General features: G+C 40.5%; 1 long non-coding RNA gene across 3 annotated transcripts in view; it reads right to left on the bottom strand.

The window, feature by feature from the left end:
• LOC141981391 (uncharacterized) overlaps positions 1–15,385 on the bottom strand; it is a 140,668-nt gene that overhangs the window by 87,263 nt on the left and 38,020 nt on the right. The window contains exon 2 of one of the 3 annotated variants that reach the window (XR_012637757.1): positions 3,113–3,292. The exons of the other annotated variants lie outside the window; for them this stretch is intronic. This is a non-coding gene — a long non-coding RNA (uncharacterized LOC141981391). The remainder of the gene's footprint in view (positions 1–3,112; positions 3,293–15,385) is intronic. 3 annotated transcript variants of the gene reach the window in all.

Below are 15,385 nucleotides of genomic sequence, written 5' to 3'. Positions count from 1 at the left end.
CCTCCTGTGATGGGTTGGGTCACAGAGGCCCCCTTGGGACTGTCACCTGATGTGCTAAAATTACTTCTGAGCCTGTTTTCCCTGCCCGCTTGGGACTCCAGAACCCTGTCTTGTTGAGCCAGACACGCTAGCCTGCTGCAACACAGACCCAGGGTCTGGTCCACACCCCCAAAGCTGCAGACTTAACTGAAAACAGCTCAGCAGGTTACCTGGCTTCAGCACACAGACACCCAGTTTCCAATGGGATCCAAACCCCAGATAAATCCATTTTACTCTGTATAAAGCTTATACAGGGTAAACTCATAAATTGTCCATCCTCTATAACACTGATAGAGAGATATGCACAGCTGTTTGCTCCCCCAGGTATTAATCACTTACTCTGGGTTTATTAATAAACAAAAGTGATTTTGTTAAGTATAAAAGTAGGATTTAAGTGGTTTCGAGTAATAACAGACAGAACAAAGTAAGTCACAAAGCAAAATAAATCAAAACATACATGTCTAAGCCTAATACAGTAGGAAACTAAATGCAGGTAAATCTCCCCCTCAGAGATGTTCCAATAAGCTTCTTTGACAAACTAGACTCCTTCTTAGTCTGGGCCCAATCCTTTCCCTGGTACAGTTTTTGTTAGATCCAGCAGACATCTCAGGTAGTAAGCAGGGGTTTTCTCATAACTGGCCTCCCCTTTTGTCCTGCTCCACCCCCTTTTATAACTTTGGCACAAGTTAGGAATCTTTTGTCTCTGCTTGTCCCCACCACCATGGAAAAGTACAAGGATTAAGATGGATTCCAGTATCATGTGGAATGGTATCCAGTATCACTGTAAGACCCCTAGTCTCCATTCTTCCTGGGTCGGCCCACATGTACACAGGAAGGCCTGCTGGTAAATAAACCATTTATAACCAATTGTCCTAGTCAATGAGAGCCATCAAGATTCTAAATCACTATTAAGGGCCCACACTTTGCATAATTACAATAGGACCTCAGACTTATAGTTCATATTTCTAGCTTCAGATACAAGAATGATACATTCATACAAATAGGAGGAATATATTCAGTAGGTTATAACTTTATTATGATACCTTACAAGAGACCTTTTGCATAAAGCATATTCCAGTTACATCATATTCACACTCATAAGCATATTTCCATAAAATATATGGAGTACAATGTCACACCTCCAACCCTCGAGTCCTCTGAGTGTCCTTCTAAAGTGTCCAACAACTGACCCATTGCACATGAGCAGTATTCACTGATTCACTGCTTACACCCCAATTTACAAGTTTCACCCCAGATCACTGCTCAGCTTAACATGCAGCATTTTGCTAGGTTCATAGTGAAATCAAGTATGAGTTTACTTAACTAAGCATAGAGATTCAAGTAGTAGTAAGCAGAAGTATTGGACTAAACTAATTAAAATCATAATATGCATCCTAGAATCTTGACTTATCTAACAAGATACTCTCCTGTCTTGTAGTAATGCTCACTCAAAATTCTTGCAGTGCTTTACAGCCAGGCTGTGACATGCTCCCCCTCCCCAACTAGGGTTGCCAGCTTTCTATTTACAGAAAACCAAATACCCTTTCCCTGTCCCCTGCCCTGCCCCACCCCCCTCCCTCCATTGCTTGCTCTACCCTACCCTCACTCACTCACTCATTTTCACCGGGCTGGGACGGGGTTGGCGTGCAGGAGGGGGTGCAGGCTTCAGAGTGGGGTCAGAAATAAGGGGTTCACGTTATGGGGAGGGGCTCAGGGCTGAGGCAGGGGGTTGGAGTGCGGGATGGGGTTCAGGATGCAGGCTCTTGGAGGATGTTTGGGTGTGGGAGGGGGCTCAGAGCTGGGGCAGGAGGTTGGGGTATGGGAGGGGGTGAGGGCTCCGGACGGTGCTTACCTCAGGCAGCTCCCAGAAGCAGCCAGCATGTCCCTCCCCTGGCTCCTTGGCAAAGGGGCGGCCAGGTGGTGCTGCGCGCTGCCCCTCCCTGCAGGTGCTTCCCCCACAGCTCCCACTGGTTGCAGTTCCCAGCCAATGGGCACTGCAGAGCTGGTACCTAGGGCTGGGGCAGCCCGCGGAGCCCCCGTGGCTGCCCCTGTGCCAAGAACCCAGAGGAGGGACATGCCGGCCACTTCCAGGAGCCATGTGGAGCCAGGCAGGCTGCCTGCCTACCCTACTGCGGGCGGCCAACCAGACTTTTAATGGCCCAGTTAGCAGTGCTGACCGGAGCCACCAGGATCCCTTTCTGACATGGTGTTCCAATCGAAAACCAGACACCTGGCAACCTACCCCAACAGATAATCACACTATCCATTTTGCCTTCTCTGTGAAGGACCCAATGTGTTTCTTTTACAGCAGGATATACCATAACTAACGTTCACAATCTCTTATTTTGCCTGTGGGTCAGTATGAAAATAGGTCTATATTGTGGAACATAAAATACACAATACACAAATAACCATACAGGGAGATAGATGTCTGTTATCTCCTGCCTGAAAAGAACCTTCTGAGATGTCACCTCCTGTTGACCTGACTTAACTCCAAGACCTTAAGAATATATTTTTTAGTCTAGATTCATAGATAGGTATATACATAGATATTCCTTAAATATTATCCATACATACATTTTGCAATGACTATGGTGACCAGTGTGCTACTGGCTTTCAGTAGGGACCTCAGATGCCACCCTTCAGTGAGCTATTATGCATATAGCTGACCCAGAGGATCACTGTACAACCTTATGCACCCCCAATGCCCTCTGCCATTTGGCACCAAGTGGTCCCTGGGGCATAGGGACATTGGTCAAGATGATGCTGGAACAGTGGAGAGCGCACAGGTAGCTAGACAGGCCAATCCAGATGTGAAGCAATGCAGTGTGGGATAGCAGCGGGAGATCTACTCTACATGAAGGAATATAGTTCATCTGAAATGAAGATGTGTACACATGAACCTTATAGCAACATAAGGGATTCTGAAATAGTTATGTCACTTCCAAAGAGATAATTATGATAGCAGGATAGGAGGTAAGAAAGTGAGATAACATTATTTGTGCGTGGATGCAAGACGGTGTATTCTGAAAAACAAATACTGAAAAAAAAAAAAAAGAAAAAAAAGCCTTACCCATATCGACTGGGCCTAGCAGACTTTTTACTTCCAGGCAGTCCTTTTAAATCAGGACTTTATCTTTTGACAATTTAATCTTCAATTGCTGATCACAGACAACTATATATGTAATCACAGCTTCTGCAATATCTGGTCAAAGTTTCGTTTCATATTTTCGGAGTTAGCAGGAGACAGAGCCTTAAAGAAAGCCAAATAAGTATCAGGGTTACTTGAGGTAATAAATTCTTTAGGTTATAATCACTAAATCTGCTAATCTCTTCAAGTTGGTCTATATTTTAAAAGTTATATCGGCATATCATTTCCAGCGGGTACTTAGCTACATCAGTCAGGGGTGTGGACTCACATAGCTATTCCGACAAAATCCCCAGCAGATGCAGCTATGTTGACAGAAGAGTGCAAAAGATTAGTTACTTGTCTAGAAAATTTCTTTCCCTTTGAGATCAAAGAGAATTACTAGAAACCAAGTTCAGGCCTCTTCCCTAAACCAGGTATTTCACTGGCCTTAAAGAACTGAAAATAGTATTACTTGAGAAGTAGCTATTAATAATGTCCCCACAACTAACTTTTAGCATCTTAGCCCAAATTAGATGGATCGGATTCAGGGAAAAATAATTAGCCAAGGACCTGGGTACAACGTGGACAGCTCAGTTAGAATGTCTATTCCATGTGCAACCACAAAAAGCAAATATTAGGACTGAAAAAGAATGGGGCAGAAAACTCTAAAAAAGTTACATATAAATCAATGGGTAGACCCTCACCTGGAATACTGTCTTCAGTTCCAATCATACCATATCCAAAAAGATACAACAGCAGCAAAGGCGGTTCAGAGCAGGGCAACTAAGATGATTAGAGGCATGAAGAGACTTCCATTGGGACCGAAAAGAATGGTGCTGCTTAGTTCAGAAAGGAGATTAACAAGATACTATGTGCTAGAAATATGCAAAATAATTAATGGTATGCAGATGACACATGGGTGCTTGCTGTTTATCTGAAAGACCCTAAAAGTGATCAAAGGAAATTCTTTACATGGTGAGCAATTAATCTGCGAAACTCATTTCCACAAGATTTATTGAGGTCAAGAGTTTAGTAAGACTCAAAAATGGATCATATCTCTATATAGCTAATGAGAGCATACAACCAAAATTTACACTGCATAGGATAAACATTTTGGAAGAGAGATAAACTCTCAAGATTAAGGGCATAAACCAACCAGTATTTGATGGAATTCAGGATGAAGCTTTTCCTACACAAGTTATTCCATAATTGTCCACTATGACATTTCTTCTACCCTACTTCAGTATATCTGCTATTAACCACACACTGTCAGACATAGGATACTGGACTGGATGGACCACTGGTCTGCTCTGGTATGACAGTTCCTCTGCCAAACTGATAACTGGACAATATAGAAGAGGTAGTATATAAAACTACAGCAGAACTACTATGACCAAAAGAGAAGTGTAAAATCAAGACAGGTGAATTTTGTTTAATACAATAATAATGGCAAGTTGCACTTGTATACTGCCTTTCAGTTCCAGGTTCTCAAAACACTTTGTAGAGATATGTTTGTGGAAGATTATAATTTAGAGATGCTCCCTCATAAGGGATAGTATTATGAATATAGGAATTTAGAGATGTGCCCCGGAAGCTGGGGTGGAGAACACAATGTAGCAATGTACAGCAGTTCACCACAGAAGCTCTCTAGTTTGTTTCATTAAAAATGTTATTCCTTTCTCATTAACTGGTTTGTTATTTAATGAACCCCAAGATCACTACACACTTTACAATCACAACACAAGTGTCACAATATCTGAAATAGGAGTTTTACACACCAATGAAATGCAGCAGCTGCCTGAGACAATATAGAAACACCAAACAATAATTCAGGACAGGAAGGGAAGAACACTACATCCAAGTGAAACTGCATGGGGAATTTAGATAGACTGAATCAAATTATCTGAACTAGCATTTGGCCACAGCACTGAGGGTAACACAGGCTAACTCCTATGAAAATGGCATAGCATCTTTAATGACCATATGCAATCAGGACCTTGGTTTTCTATTTCTTCCAAAATATGGCACCTCTAGCAGCACAACGCTCCTTAATAACATGCAGTAGCATTGATTCAGTGCCCAGAATCACAGTAATCCAAGTGTCAGTGATCGCTCAGTCCAGATATTTTTTGCTGGAAAAAAGAGATAGGGCGAAGAGGCAAATCAGCACATTTGGTTTCATTACAGAGAAGGTCCTTAATTTTAGACAGAAATTTACCACCCCCCCAAATAAATGACATGTTAAAATATCACCACTTTTTGTTGCAAATTATTTACCCAAACTACAATACTATGAATTTGAAGTACTAGGAAACGCTATTATTGTACCAGTGGTTCTCAGCTTTTTCTATTCTGTGACCCCCTTTTCCATACAGGATCCCTCTGCCTTCTAGTTGGGATCTAGTGGAGACCCTCTTCCAATTGAGCTATATCAGAAGGGCTGGGTGGCTCTCTGACACCTGTTTGTGTCCCTCAGGTTGAGAACCCAGGAGAGTGGGTCTGTGTGTGGGGGGGGGGGAGAAAACCTGGATTTGTGCTGGAAATGGCCCACCTTGATTATCATACACATTGTAAGGAGAGTGATCACTTTAGATAAGCTGTTACCAGCAGGAGAGTGGGGTGGGGGGAGAGAAAACCTTTTGTAGTGGTAAACACCCATTTTTTCATGCTTTGTGTGTATAAAAAGATCTTCTATACTTTCCACAGTATGCATCCGATGAAGTGAGCTGTAGCTCACAAAAGCTTATGCTCAAATAAATTGGTTAGTCTCTAAGGTGCCACAAGTACTCCTTTTCTTTTTGCGAATACAGACTAACACGGCTGTTACTCTGAAACCTGAGCTTTTACTGATTGATCCTGTGCTAGCTGGCCAGGAAAAGAACCACACTAATCCCACCTGCAGAAACAAGACAAGATTCTCTGTCACAGACTGGTGCCCAGGCCAGGGAGTCAGGAATTCAATACAGCTCCCATTTTTGCCACTGACTTTGTAACCTTGGCCAAGTCACTTAATCTCTCTATACTGTAGCTTCACTATCTATAAAATGAGGATTATACCCACCTCACAGAGGGGCTGTGATGTGATGTGCAATGCTTGTGAAGTCCTTAGAGCCACTATAGAAGTGCAAAATATTCGTATGCAGAAGAAGAGCCTAAGAGTTAACTTTTAGTGCTCTGGGAAGCACCAGCATAAAACCCTCAGATCTTACCTCATTTCTAGCTTCCTGTGGTTTTGTCTCTCATATTTCAGCACATGATCCAAGGGTGTGCTGAGCACCCACAACTCAGCGGACACTGTGAATGTTCAGCTACATTTGGAATGTGGCCTGCTTTGTCCCATGTTTGGCCACTGGCAAGCTGAAAAGTGTGTTGTGAAAAGAAAATGACCCTAGAATAAACAGGAAGGCAGTATTCCATGACCAGATGATTGAGGGTAGTTCACTACCACAAAAGCCTTTCAATGTATTTGTTCTAATTACCCAAATGAGTATCTGGGTTGCTAAAATTTTAAAGGGCTCCACATTTCTCTGTATTTCCTGTATGCCACCTATCTTCTCACAGGACTTTCACCCCATTCCCTACAAGGGCTAAATCCATTAAAAATATGCAGATGGACTGCACTGATTCTCTGCTATTTTATGTTCAAAGAGACAGGGGTGCCAGGGTTATACTGTAGATGGGGATACTATAGGTTACAGGTGAATGTAGGTTTATGTGGCAGTGGGGAGTACTTCTGTTTTTCCAGAGAAGCTCTCAAATAACAGGAATCAACACAGACCCTCATTCAATAAAATAGAAATTGTCACCATTTTGCTGCGCTTCCGCCAGAGCAACATATGGCGGCACAGCTGACAAATATAATCTTTTCCTTTTTTTTTTTTTCATTTCACATGCACATTTCATTTTGTGGAATACTAAGACTTTACATAAATTGTTTGTTAACCCCTTGGCACCATGGCATTCGTTGCTTGGGATGCCTTGCGCTCTCACATGCCTGAATCCTGGCACGTGGGGGTTAACCCAGTTGGAGAGTAAATGAGTGGTCTGAGGCCTTCAGCACATGGTCAGCTGAATCTTTCAAGTTTCCATTAGGAAAAGGTTGTTTTCTCCCCTTCCCCTGCCCCTTTACCACCCCCTACCCCCATCATTTTTAGGCAAAGTTGTCTTTATTCTAGCAAAATTAAAGCATATTGGCACAAAACTGAACCATGTTCTGTCTGCAAGTGCCTTTCAGTTTCCCAAATAAGTCCTACGTGGCTAGCTTCTGGCCACCCACAAAACACATATGCCTCCACCTTGCCAGCACAAAAGTAAAACCTGCTTCTCACAAACATGTAATTTGCTTTCTGACAGTTTGCAAACGTGGACTGCAACAAACGGTTGCTTTTAAAAGCTGAGAACACCTGCACAAGCTGACAGGAAAAGGTTGGGTTTTAACTGCAAACTTCTGACACACTGCACTATATCACACCACAATTCTGAAGAAAAAAAATACTACACAGAATAAAGTGCCTGATCGCATTTAATAAAACAAAGCACATCAGAGAACTAGAAGGGAAAAATCTGCATTGGCATATACCAAGTGTTCAATCCCACTTAAATTCTTTTTTTAAAACCTCTTTGCTTGCCTTTGCTATTAAGGCAGATCTGTTGCAATAATGATGACACAATACTTTATGGCATCTAAAAACCTGAGGAGCAAATTCATTGTTGAAATAGCTTGCTCAAGGTAAATCATTGTTTTGTTTGTTTGTTTTCCCAGTGCAAAACACATCTATACAAACTGTAGTCAGAGCCAAAATTTAAGACATTGGCTGAAGGGATCAATTTTCAGCAAAAAAATTTCTTGCTTAAGCCCTTAATTCTCACTTGAGCCCTTGATTTGGAATTTGACTTTTTGTTAGCTGACATCTCCTGAACATTTTTTCTTTTTATGCTGTTCATTTCACAGACTGATACTTTCAAATTATATCTAAGCAAATTATCAGATCCATCTCCATGAAAAACTGTATCATATTTTATTACATACTGTAAACAAAGCCTTTTGGGGAAAGAGGCACATTATGTCTTTTACAAATCACTGCATTTTTCCAGATGTATGGTATGTTAGAAAACTGACACAAAAGATGTGAATCGACTTAACGAGCCCGCCCGTATTTTCACCAAAATGTTCTGTTGATTCATTTGAATAAATTTGACCTTTCCTGTTTATTGTCTTCTTGCAGGGGGGGAAAAAAATCAGTCCTTAGCCAATCATTGTGATGACCACAAGTCCACTCAGGCACCTTGACAGCTGAATCACCATCTCACATTGAGAGATTTAGCCTCAGGCATCCGGCTGAGCTGACACATATTAGTTGGTCCTTTTTACACATTAAATATCTTTACAGCTTTCATATTTTTGTTGTTTTTACACTCTTCTGTTCTGCTTTGTGTAGCAGCTGCAGAACAGGAAGCTAAGATACATACAGCACAATGTACACCATTAGCACTTCACAATTCTTTGCTGTCCATATGCCAAAGCAGGCCAGGGGCTGGGGTTGGTTTTTAATGTTTTAAAAGAACCAAATTTAGTTAAAAATAGAAATAAACTTGTGACAAACTGACAAAAGCCTGGAAATTCAAAGTTCATCTGGAACTCTGTTATGCCCCAGTGAGGAAAAATGGAGTGAACTGGAGAAAAGCCAGGATAGCGTGTTCCTCTTAACTTAAAATCCCTGACTTTTCTTGCTTTGTGGATGGAGTTTGTACTTTACACATTTTCGAGAAGATTAATATAGGGAAGGCTATAAAATTCATACTTGAGCACGATTCTGCAACACTTACTCACATGAGTAGTACTTACACATATAGCATTCCCAACTGATTTAAGTTGCAGCAATGATTTCAGTGGTAGCCACTTAATTGGAGCTACTTGTTGAAGGAAATACTACTCCATCTGAGTAAGAATAGAATAGAACTGAAATCATTCTTTTGTTTGAAAGACCAGAATGACTCCTCCTGAGCCACTGCCACACATAAGACAAGATGGTGGGCACAACAAGGTAGGTAATGGTAGTGATACATTTATCAGCATAAGTCTCAAGCGTAACCAAGGATACCTTTAGCAGCCTCTTATCCTTTTAAAATCACAGCCAGCTAAAAAAGTAAATTGAACTGCAATAAGACTTTTTGAGAACTCTTATTTATTTAAAGTGGTTTTGAGATGTTTAGGCACAAAACTGCATCTTAGATCTATAAGCTATTTTTCCTTACACTCCCCGAGCTTTAAAAGAGCAAGTCAAGGAGCAGCCTCATAACTCCATGGTTAGTGCAATCACAATGCTACCATGGTCAAACCAAGCCGGATTGAGGAAAAAAAGAAAATATTGCAATGCCACTGTAAAATTCATATCTATTCAAGGGACACCATCATAGGACCTACCCACACCATCCGGGGCTCGTTCACCTGCACATCTATCAATGTGATATATGCCATCATGTGCCAGCAATGCCCCTCTGCCATGTACATTGGCCAAACCAGAAAGTCTCTATGCAAAAGAAAAAATGGACACAAATCTGACATCAGGAATCATAACATTCAAAAACCAGTAGGAAAACACTTCAATCTCTCTGGTCATTCAATAACAGACCTCGAAGTGGCAATTCTTCAACAAAAAAACTTCAAAAACAGACTCCAACAAGAAGATGCAGAATGGGAATTAATTTGCAAACTAGATACCATCAGATTAGGCCTGAATAAAGACTGGGAGTGGTTGGGTCATTACAAAACCTAAACTTAATTTCCCCAATACTAATTTCTCCCTACTGTTATTCACACCTTCTTGTCAACTGTCTGTAATGGGCCACTCTCTTACCAGTTCAAAAGTTATTTCTCCTCCCTTGGTATCCTGCTGTTAATTGATTTATCTCCTTAGACTGACCTAACACTTGGTAAAGCAACCCACATCCTTTCATGTATTTATACCTACTCCTGTATCTTTTACTTCATACATCTGATGAAGTGGGTTCTAGCCCACGAAAGCGTATGCCCAAATAAATTTGTTAGTCTCTAAGGTGCCACAAGGTCTCTTTTTTTTTTTTTTTGCTGATACAGACTAACCCGGCTACCACTGAAACCTATCTACAATATTGTGCACAGAACTGGTCACGCTTTCTCAGAAAGGATATTGCAGAATTAGCGAGGTTTCAGAGAAAAGCAATGAGAATTATGTGGGACTAGAAAAATTCCCATATGAAGGAAGGTTTGAAAAGATTGGGATAATTTACCTTAGAAAGGAAACTAGTGAGAGGGGATGTGATAAAAGTATGAATGGTCTAGAGAATGTAGCTTCTGTTTTACTTGTCTCATAATACAGATGAAGGGGACATTCAATGAAATTTAAAAGGCAGCAAATTCAAAATCAATAAAAGTAAATACTTTTTTCACACAACACATACTTACACTGTGGAACTCATTGCAACAGGATGTTCACTGAGTCCAAAAACTTAGCACGATTCAAAACATGGGTTCGATATGGATATGGATAACAAGAATATCTACAGTTATAATAGTTAATAATAATGTATTTTGGAAGAGCTATTAAACCTCAAGTTTCAGGGTTTAAGTCTCTTTCTAACTATGAGGGATTAGGATGTAACTTGCACCTTCTTCTGAAGCATCTGGTGTTGGCCACTGTTATAGGCAGGGTTCTGGAGGTGGTGGACCATAGGTCTGATGGAACAGGGCAATTCCTATATTGTAAGTTTGACTCTCACACATCAGTGCCACAGTGACAAGAACCATGAATACAATGCCAAACTCACTGCCCCATCAGAGGGTAGTTAACAAGTCAACCTCCAGCATCTTTCAGCAGCTGGGTTAAAGCCAAAGTACACAAGGAAGGAAAATGTCAGCCCTCTTGGATATAGGCTGGATTGCTGAGATTTGTGTAGCAGGAGTAGGAAAGTAGTAGCCAGAATAAAGCGATGGGCGAAAGCCCTATGACATCAACTTGATCTGATCTCCCTGATCATTATCTTAAGGTTCTTCTGAAATTCAGTTTTGAAATACTGAAACTTGGCCAAAATTTGGATATTTTTATTCAGCCGGATATTTTTCCTATTTACATTTATATCTTTTGCAGAATGAGAGTCAGGGACTACCCATACCAAAATGGATTTTATTTATGACTAACGGCTTTGGGGCAAAGAAAAATTCTGAAAAAAAATAGTTTGAGGTTGGCCAAAATGTTTCAGTTTTGACTTTTTTATTTTGAACATATTGTACAATACAAATTTTTCAAAAGGATAAACAAAACAATTTTCAAAATGAAAAATCAAATTGTTTCATTCAAACATGTTGAAATGGGATATTTCATCTTTGTCCTAACTTTTCCCCCCAGTTTTTTTTTTAAAAAAACAACATTCCAGTGAAATTGACCCTTTTTAATTTTGATATTCCAGTGGTGTATAGTTCTAACTTTCTTCAATCAGTTTTAGTTATCACCACCCAACTGGTACAGGATGGAGTCTCCATTGCCCCCATCATTGCACATGCCACACTGCCTAGGCCTCAAAGAAACTAGATGTTTCTTAGCTCTTTCTGTTCCTTAATATTTTTAAGTTATCACATTTACAATGTGTTGCTTTGCCTCCTGGCTAGAGGATTCAGCGTATGTAGTTTCTCCGCTTGCTGGTACAGTTGCATCACAAATAGACTAAAGGAATTTGGGATACAGAGTGTGATATGACCCACGCTCAAGCTTCTGCAGGATAGAAGGGTAGGTAAAGTAGAAACATTTTAGACTCTTGTGATGTCATGAACTAGAAACTAACTTCAAAAGCCAATTCAGGAAGGAATTTACTCCAGGGTGTACTGACAGTCTGTGGGATTTAGACTGGGGAAAAGGTTCATGCGTCTGTGGAATGGTGAGGAGGGGTTGTGAGTAGATCCTATAGCCGTTTCTTCAACAGCAGGAAGCAGACACTGTTGAATCTTTGTCCTGTACATGTCTATGTTTCAATGTCCAGCTTCTTACAGGCCTGGAGAATGGAAGCCCAAGCTCTGTGCAATGTTGCAGCTTTCGACTTATTAAGCATATGTTAAGTTTATAACATGTAAAGCTGCCAGCGTGGCATTATGAAATCTAACACAGAGCTACAATGTTATACATATACTCTCACTGAAAGCACACCTCCGAAATAGGTCAAAGCGATACTACCAATGCTGACAGATCCACGATTTAACTCAACTTTAAAAAATAATGTTTTAGAAGAAAATGTTTTCTTAATCATGAATAAAGTATCTCAGCCACCGAGAACAAAGACTGTAACAAAGAACATGTTATCACCTCAGCTTTGCTAGGTGACCGTCAGCAGCAAATGCAGGGTATCAGTTTTGTTCATGACTGATCACAAACTCATATAGTTAGACAAGGTGTTAAATTCACCCCGTGCAGTAGGCCAGTTTAAATTGTACTAATTTACACAAAACAGGGCATAAGTGGAACTTAAATTGTTCATAGGCCATTTGTTGACCATATGTTTCACTCAAGATGGAGAGGAGATTTATACATTGTACCGTCCATTTACATTGGTGTTGGAGAGCAGTATTACAGGCTTGGAAATGAAATGGAGGAGACAGGCAGAGTAAAGGTAGCATCACCTACATGGGTGAGTGTGTACACCTGAAAACCAAAGATGAGAGGATTTAATCTTAATCTGAGACTGTGGCCATTTAAAAAGTGGTTCATTATTTAAATTTGTGACGCAAAGGGCCAGTAAAACTACAAACTCTGGATAAAAATTTAAGCAAAATGTCTCAACATTCCCTGCTGATTCCGATTGGCCCTGCAGGTGCAGGAAGTTAGGAACAAAAAAGATATGTAATACCTAGATGGAAGATCAATTATCATTATGGAAGAGACTGCAGCTCTTCAGCCCTTGGCTGCCCTGGAGAAGCACAAAGGGCCTCAGTGAAGGCTACTCTCCCCACTAGTGTGGGACAAGGCACACTCTATCCCTCTGTGAGCCTGGCAACTTGGTCTCTGGTTTGGTCCTGCCAAAGGATGATATTTTTAAAATCTGGCAAATATCCACACAATTTCCTGCAAAAGCAGACAACTTCCTGAGATTTTTCAATGCAAGATCTACTAAATGTTCATACTCTTATCATTGTGGCACACCAAACATTTCGTAAGAGTCTCACTAATGTGGAACTCAAATAACACTGGGGCTTATTTTCAGAGTTTCCCCGGGCTCTACTCATCAGAAGTTCTCTAAGTGGCCTTTCCAGAGGCTGCACAGACTCTTTTCTCTGTAACTTGTGACTCTCCTTCTGTAAATCTCAGTGTGTGGTGGGTCTAATTGCAATTCTGAGCAATTGTGATTCTGCAGAGTTGTGCTGGACCCACACAACTCAAATTATGGTTTATTGCTTCTCTCTCTCTCTCTCTCTCAGCATCTGATGATCATTGTCAGTAAGTACATTAATGTCTACCTCCAACCAATTCTACAAACCTTACAGATGAATGTTCATTAAAATAATAAGCTGAACAAATCTTAACATGAGATCAAAATTTTCTGAATTTCAATATTTCAGTGCATTCTTCCATTGAAATTTCCATTTTAATGAAAAAAACTTAAGGAAACTGCTTAGATTGTATCTGTTCCCCCAGTTAAATAAAATATACTTCCTCCACCCCCATCTTGTCAAAAACAACACTAAATTTGGCCTGATAGTATGATCACAAAATTATATGAAAATTAAACCAGCTCAGAGCAGAAAAAAAAAAGTTTCCTTTTTTTGTTGTAAATAACATTGATATATTTCTTTTCATAGGTCTGTTAAAAAAGAGCTTGGGTAAAATTTAAAAAAATATCTAGTGCAAGATATGGTACATGTACAGTATAAGAGAACTTTAAAAATCCTATAGCTCTTTAAAACTGCTTAAAGTGAGAAAGCCTGAATTATCTATAAAAACCTTCAATAAGAAAGTGCATAGGACTTCATCAACAGCTGTGCTATAGATGTTGTGACACCCATTTTAATTTTCACCTTTTGCAATCAGTTCTTCCACCCCATCTATTGCAAAGGGGGGACAAAGTGAGTTAGCTTCCACAGGTGAAGGAAGCACCAGCAACTCAAGTCTTGTTTATATTCACAGACTGAATGAAGCCTGAGCAATGGCAGTGTAAGTTTCCCCACACTGCCCTCCAGGGACCACCACCAAGGGTAAGTTAATTTCCATGCCTATTCAACCCTCTGTCTGTCTGCTGACATTGCCAATAAGGACACTGTACCTATTTATCTATCTTAGGCATTTGCAAAATACCCATCACTGCAGTATTAGGAGTTGGGGCAGCAATTAATACCAGATGGGAGCACAGTCGTTGGGATCCAGATGTTTGTTGATTAGCAGCTAGGCTGAGACCACCAACACATTTCAGATAAGTCTCTAAGCAGACATCAAATTGTTGATCTTTTGGCCACTACCAACCTCTGCCAGATTTGAACCAGAGGCTTAGATGTGGTGGACGCAGTGTGTTCTTATCAGTCTGCCTGAGCCATCCACTTACCTTAGCTGGTATTTTTTTTAAATTAAAAATCTGCCCAAGGATAGCCAAAAACTACGAAAGAGCAATGTAATCATTAGACTACAACAGTTCACGCTTTTTTCGGATGTTAAAGGTTATCTTAGCAAACACATATTGTAACTAACTGCTAAGAAAAAAATATTCATTGCATATGAAAAGAGGTGATCCCCCCCCCCCAATATCCCTATTTTATTTTATTTATTTTTTGTAAAACAGTTGAGCTGTTAAGTTCTATGCTGAGGCACGTATGCACTTTGGAAAGGTAATTTGAAAGCGAGTTGAGCCATGACAAATAGGGACAGCTGGCCTAATTGAATCATTTGATCTAAGACAGCTCAACTTGCTTATCTTCACTGCAGCCCACATTGATATTAGTGAGTGAATCATTAGCCATGAAATCATGTCGACTTTCCCGACTGCAGCGTTCTTGACATGACAGGGAACGCAGCCTGCCTTTCATTACAGCACCAATGAGTTCTTTAGTCTGTCGTGAAAGGAAAAAAAAGGGGTGTCTTGGAAAACTTTCAGTCTCAACAACAGAAAGTAATTTGCTCCAGCATACGTCATATAACAGTTAAAGAAAGACAACCTGAGCCACAACAAAAGTATCTGGAAACTAGAGCCTGATGTTAGCCATAC

Source organism: Natator depressus, chromosome 2, assembly GCF_965152275.1.
Source record: "Natator depressus isolate rNatDep1 chromosome 2, rNatDep2.hap1, whole genome shotgun sequence".
NCBI lineage: Eukaryota > Metazoa > Chordata > Testudines > Cheloniidae > Natator > Natator depressus.
This window is presented reverse-complemented; position numbering and strand designations above follow the sequence as displayed.